The 6,856-nt window shown below is 46.2% G+C and overlaps 2 non-coding genes across 2 annotated transcripts; both read right to left on the reverse strand.

Annotated features, from left to right (window-relative positions):
* Nucleotides 1–676: 676 nt before the first annotated feature.
* On the reverse strand, nucleotides 677–801 carry LOC147711136 (small nucleolar RNA SNORA8). The gene has a single exon (XR_015296184.1). It is a non-coding gene; the product is annotated as a small nucleolar RNA SNORA8 (small nucleolar RNA).
* A 3,064-nt stretch (nucleotides 802–3,865) lies between these two features.
* Nucleotides 3,866–3,999, reverse strand: LOC147711137 (small nucleolar RNA SNORA18). Its single transcript, XR_015296182.1, has one exon. It is a non-coding gene; the product is annotated as a small nucleolar RNA SNORA18 (small nucleolar RNA).
* Between the last annotated feature and the right edge of the window lie 2,857 nt (nucleotides 4,000–6,856).

Genomic DNA, 6,856 nt, shown 5'->3' on the forward strand with positions numbered 1-6,856 from the left:
AATCTGTAAGAGTGCACTTTATCTACCATGGCTTTAATTCTAGCAAATTCATAACTGCATCAACACATCTAGCTCGTTAACTAAAGCTGGCCCAAGTTGGTGAAGGTTATTAAAGATCGCGGCATAACAGTAATAATGCTCTTGTTCAGGGGGCTCTTTTTAGGGCCTAGATTCAGATTTAAGTGCAAGAGTTTCCCCCAGAGGGTTGAACCTTTTTGCTCAAATCTGACCCTTCAGTGGCCTTACGTGGCAGATGTGCCCTAGAAGTCCATATAGAATGGAATAAGCCCACTGCGACTACTTACAATGTATTCTCATGGAGTGCCCAATCTGCCTTAACTGTAGTGAGGCATAATTGCAGCAATGCATAACCAGAGGGCATTGAAATACAACTCAAATCTGAGTGCTCAGTTTGAATGTTCACTTACCATTTCAACATGCCTGGAAGTAGCTTTCACCAGCCGCAACTAAAAGAAAGAGAAATTTAGCATTAAAGTAAACTGCTCAAATTAAGGTCTCGTCAGCAGCAGATCATGCCAGCCTGAACATCTAAAGGCTGAACCAGCTAAAGGAAAAAAGACAAAAGTGAATGACAGCCCGGCCTGCAGCTGCATGCTCCATTATTGAAGCAATCGGTTAAAGGCTACATCAGTGATACGGTGAAACAATGAATACAACTTGTACCAGCAGAAATAACAGGTTCGACAAACACAAGAGGCCTTCAAACCAACGGTAGTCAAGCACCGATCAATGAACACAGCACCAGGAAGGGGCTGGTGTGTGCAGATACCATTCGGTGCAACATTTCAGTCTACAGTGAATGCAGCAACAGCAGCTCACCTGCAGGAGATGCTAGCCCTCGGCAAAGACTGTTCAGAGCATGGTTAGATCTTCGGCGGTACAGCAAAAAACCTGTGCAAAAGAAAACAGATTGTGGTTTGTAACTGACCATCCAGCCATGCTTTTAGGAAGTCACCAAATAGTTCCACGAGTAAATGCTATCTACTGTTTATATATGGTGTTTGTACAGCGCTAAACTAGCCAAGATCAGGCCAGGGACCCGGTTTTACAATAAGAGACATACACCAGTTACACAGGAAAGTAAAACCTAGGGACGTACAGAATGGATTTTGTTAGACCCCGGACCCCGGCTGGTCAGTCAGAGATCACCATGTCTAAAGATCAGGGCAAGGGAGTTACACACCAAGATAACCCCTGCTCACCCTCTAGGTAACGTGACGCGAGCAGCAAGGCTAATCTCGGAGGCGATGTGTAAAGCGTTTGCGCGCGCACCCAGCAACAACACCCAAGGCCCACCACAAAGGAAACTCCACACAAGGTTATATAAAAAATACACTTTGTATTATAGTAAAAACACATTAGATAACACACACACTTTACAATGTGCCAACAGGCACGGGCAGAATTTACAAGGGATTATGTACAGGACAGGGCCACCTGGACCACTGTCAGGGGTAGGCACTTTTTAAAAATAATACTTGTAGGTATAACACTTAGCACATAAACATATAATGACTGTAGCAACAAAATAGTAAATGTAGCACACAACCAGTAATCACTGGTAAAGGTAAATACCTCCTACGCAACCCTAAACACTGTAGGAAAATCACACAGGGAACTAGGACCTTAACAGCAGGACCTATAGAAGGAAAACCATCATCTAAGCAGGTCACTTTTAGCGAAAGGGAAGGAAACCTAAACGTTCACCTAAGCAGGTCACATTTAGCAAAGGTAATAAACATAAAACAATCCTCTAAGCAGGTCACTTTTAGCAAAGGGGATAAAACATAAACAATTGCCCATGAGGCATTAAAACACATTCAGAGGTGCAGGTAGAACATTTGTGCAGGAATCACATAAGCAAATAAATCACAATGCGCAGGGTGCACATCGCACAACACTAGAACTGTCCCTCGCAAGGGATGAAATGCCCTGAGTCCAAATGTCAGGGAAGGCTGCGCAGGCAGCACAGAACACAAGCCTAAACGTAGCAACTGTCCACTAAGTGCTGGACTGTTGTAAATCACAGATGGCCAATGTTGTAGCCTCGTGGGCTCAAGAACAAGGGTGAGGGCAAGTACTGCGTGGGAACCTCGGGGCTCTGACCGACACTCGTGTACCCTAAGAGCCTCTCAGGGCTCGCAAAACAATTATGGAACTCAGAGCCTCTCGGGCTCTTAATACACAATTTGCCCCCAGGAGCCTCGGGGGTCCTACACAGAAATGCGGGGTCGTTGGAGTCCCTCACGGGGGACTCAGAATCACTGCAAAATGCCCCAAGATTGTCAGAGTGGCCCGCTGCCAACCGGGGCCACTCTAAATACAAAAGACCCTGTCCCCGCACTCACCGGATCCTCGCGGGTGCTGCGGGGGCAGGAACACTGCTGGCTCACCTCTCCGGCAGTGCGGGGCTCCTCTTCACTCGGGGAGCCTAGAGGACACGGCCGGCTGCTTCCTGCTTCTCGGGCTGGGTGGGGGCGTGACTTCCGGCCCGGCCACGCTGGGATTGGCCGGCCGGTCAACCTCCTCCGGGTCGTCGCAGGCAGTGCGGCGGCCCAGCGGGGGCTGCACACACTCCTGGGCTGCGGCGGTGAACACACGGGGCAATGCCGGGTGGGCACCGGCTTCTAATTTAAAATATAAAGCGAGGTGGGCACTCGCTCATGGGCAAATGAAGGCGGCAAATGAGCGGGGAGACACCTGCGCCGCTCGATCACCACACAGGGCGAACAGATGCCGGGTGGGCACCGGCCAAGACCAAATAAAGCGCACCCAGGCGCTAGGGACAAGAATCAAGCGCTCACAGTGCTATGGGTCAAATAAAGCACCCTCAAGCACTAGGCAAGGAATCACAGCGCTCCCCAGCGCTGAAGGACAAGAGAACAGCGCTCTCAGCGCTATGGGCAAAAGCAAAGCACCAGCAAGGTCTGGAGGCAGGCAGGGGGCAAGGCTGGGCCAGAGCCAGCTCACTGGGTCTCCAGGCAGGGAGACAATCCAAGAGGCGGTCCTCCTGGCCCCAGAAACAGCAGCAGCCCCCTCAGCTAGGATCCAAAAGCAGAACAAATTGTATGGGGACACAGCCCCTTCTTATACTGTAAATTCCTTTGTGTGTAGGTGCAGGGTGGGGGGGGGGAAACCAGTCGCAGCTGATTTTGAGGCACCCTTGATGGCCCAACCACCCATTTCATTCACTAGCAGGGCTAGGGACATCAGTCGCACCACAGGGGGCGGAGCCAGCATTGTGTGGGTAAAGTCCAGCCCCATCAGCGACCAGGTGCACTCCTCCCCAGCCATCAACATGCTAATCTCACACTCACCACAGGGCAGACCCATCCAGACTTCCGGGAGCCAGGCTCACCAGCCAGCTCCAGCCAATCACACGCCAGGCATATTTTACATTAATATGCCAAGTCCTAGAAGTGGCATTTCTACACAAGACACACTCATGCCACATACATCATTGCGAAGCATTCATTCTCACGGGTTCGCACATACCAAATTCGAGTCTGCACTCCCCAACTACCAGGGACACAGACATTCCCCATGCATTCCTATGGGAGGGCAGGCCAGCCTAACTACATGCACGCACTTTACTCTGGGACACAGGGAAAAAGTGCGCAGGGACCAAAAAATCATCAACACAGATCATATATTAACAGCAAAAAGATTAGGGGTGAACCTGCCAGAAGGGCCAAGTCCAACAGATTTAGTTACTGTAGTTCACCAGATCTTATTCAGTACAACAGGTCATTTCAAAAGATGTGACGCCGAACCTGTTGCATGGATTTAACGCTGTTGGACAAGTGTCTGCACATGCACAAATTAAAATAAAATATTCAAAGAAAAGTGTTTTGTGGATTTTTTCAGCCCACCAAGCCTAAAAGACAGACCAGTGGTAAAGCAAACTACAAGTTTGACTATGAGGGATTTCCAATGACATGAACCTACAGTGGAAGTTTCATCGGGATAGACCTCAACGCTACAATTCTATAGCAGGAAGATTGTTTTATTTACACATTTACTCAGACTCCTCTACCCTCATTAACAGGACCCAAGAAAAGGACACGGAAACCTATGCCACTTTTCTAACAATCTAAGGCACTGGGTCACAATCAGCGCCCATGGAACAAATAGGCATCTAATGTAGATAACTCTTCTAGCCATACCATTATTCAATTACTGAGGCGAGGTAGATCAGTGCGAGTAACATATACCACTCGTCATAGTCCGCACTGAATTAACTGCCTACTCTACAGTTTATAGCAAGAATTCTAGCGGCTGGATAGACACAGGACTTGCGGTAAGAAGCACATGAAGTGCGCCACCATTCCAATAACAAGCACATGCTCACGCGGCAGCAGGGGGAGGGATTAGAGGAGGGAGCCTGGGCCTCTTTCCCTTGCGGGAGCGAGTGAATTAATTACAAACATATGTTTTGAAAGCTCGCTCCCGCAACGGAATCGCCAGACGTGCACGCATTGCCTTTGGAAGCAATGCAACGCGTGCACGTTTTTGCCCTCAAAGCTGTGCTAATGGCTAAAGGTCTTTTTCCTATGCAGCGCATGCGCTCTGCGTAGGCGAGACCTTAAACAGGATAAAGAAAACAAAAGAAGTCCCTACTTGCAAGCAAGGCCATAATTTTTGCATGCATGCTGCTTTCTCATCCGGAGGAATGGGTGGAAGTTGGGAAGCTGTTGCCTAGGTCCCATATTGTTTTCGGAAGGAATGTGAATCCCAGGATAATGTCCTGGTGGTCAATCTGATGCTACAAATAAAGGGCAATCTAATGCGGCCGTAGGCTTTATGCATGCTACCAACACTTTAGCGCCGCTTTCAGCAAAGTAAAGAGAGCAGTACTCGGGTGCAAGCTAAAATAGGGCATGCCGAACCCACTACTGTATCAAATCCGAGTGTTATATACAGATACATAAATGCAGGTGAAGATAGACGTCACTAGAGTATCCAGGAAGATCCCCATTAATCGTGGGCTGTAACAGGCCTGTGAACTGGCTGGCTTTTCTTTAACTTGTACACTGGAGACCTGATCCCATAATTTAAAAGGACCTTTTTTCTGAAACTGGATTTCGAGCATGTTCCTACCCTGCAGCATGAAGACGACATTATTCTTTTCGACCACAAGCCCATTCGTCTTTCGCATTCCCTGACCTGTCTTCGCAGATATATTGTGCACAACGGCCTAAAGAATAAATGTGTCCAAAACCAAAATGATTTCTTTTGAAACAACGAAAGCTCGACATAACTGGTCGTTCGGCAGGGGCCTCATCAAAGACGTGAAGGCGGACCAATATTTGGGGTTTTGGCGAGATTGAAATATGAGCCATAGAACACAGCACATTACTAAGTTAAATAGAGCCTGCCATCTGTGATACCAACTGCGCCAAATGCATTGAAACCTTTGTAGCCCATCTGGATATTCTAAACTGAAACTTTTTAGAACACAGTTCTTCCCAGAAATTGTATATGACTTCTCTACATACAGTGAGAAATTACGTAAAGATTTCGAATCAATTTTTTCTGCTGCTATTAAACTCGTTTTGGGCTTCCTCGGTGCACCCAGATCAGTCAAATAACACTGGAATTCAGGCTTAAAAACTGTGCTAGGATGGATGATTTACTTAATACTGCTATCAGCTGAACAATGCAGCGGCAGGACTTCTCAAGAATAGGTAGGAGCTATCAAGACTGAATAGAGGGGGCTGCTGTTATCAAATTTTAACTAGTGTAAAGCTCAGAACTACGTGACAGCAAATCTGAAAATAGAGATAAGAACGAAATTTATGCGAATCTGATTTCACATACTATCGCTAGGTGACTTATGAGCAAACAAGTTCACAACGCAGGTTGTCTTGTAAATCCTGCAGAGCATGCAGTTACAAGTGTCAAACACTTTCTCACATATTATGCGTGTGCCCCTACTTATCAGGACAAATAATTATTTTATTAGGGCCATGCTTTTTAAAATTTGGGGTACACACAATTAACGAGGCTACTCCTGCTTGTGTGCTGAGCCAAGGCGTATAGTTGGTTTGCAGAGTAGTTACAGTTGTTGACCAGTCTTTAGGAGAAAGGTAACAGTCAAAGCAATAGCTAGTAATTGTAGGAGTGGACCACCCAAGGAAAAAGGGAGCTGGTCACCCCTGAGTAGCAGATGTACAGAAAACACCTCAATCAGACTGAACTCCGATGTGCAGGACTGCATAATAAAGGTGATGCGGAGATGAATTAGTTTAATCACAATTTACATTACTTTTCTGTAATATCGTTTATGCCTAATGCAAGATCCCACTTTCAGATGATATTCTAATATTTAGTGGATTAGATTAGCGTATAGTAGAACAATCAATTACATTTGCGGTTCCTCTGCGTTCTCATTTACAATGAGTCATTTTTACCCATGCAGGCTCTTATAAATTTACACTGTTTTCTGATGTATTTTTATGCTTTTAAGGTCATGTCTTTGTAAGATTTTGCTTTAAAGCATCACTCTGGGTGTTGATTCTTGCATGGTTGATGATTTTAATTAATCAAAAGACTAAACATTCTCTTTTATCACACTTTCATGCTCATGCCATACATGCAGACCAGATGGAGAAAATGTTTCCTATCCTGTGGGTAAAAGAGGAATTCATTAGTAATTGTACAGGCCTTGTACATTTATTGCCGCAATTTTACACCATGAGCACCTCATAGATGTTTACACTGCAAACATATCCTAAAACAGACTGAAATGTGCAACACACAACTACACCCACTCCCAAAAGTAGATTACTACAGTGTCCATTTTAGGACATCCATCATCCCTACCTCTTTTCCA

This window comes from Lissotriton vulgaris, chromosome 5, assembly GCF_964263255.1.
Source record: "Lissotriton vulgaris chromosome 5, aLisVul1.2, whole genome shotgun sequence".
NCBI lineage: Eukaryota > Metazoa > Chordata > Amphibia > Caudata > Salamandridae > Lissotriton > Lissotriton vulgaris.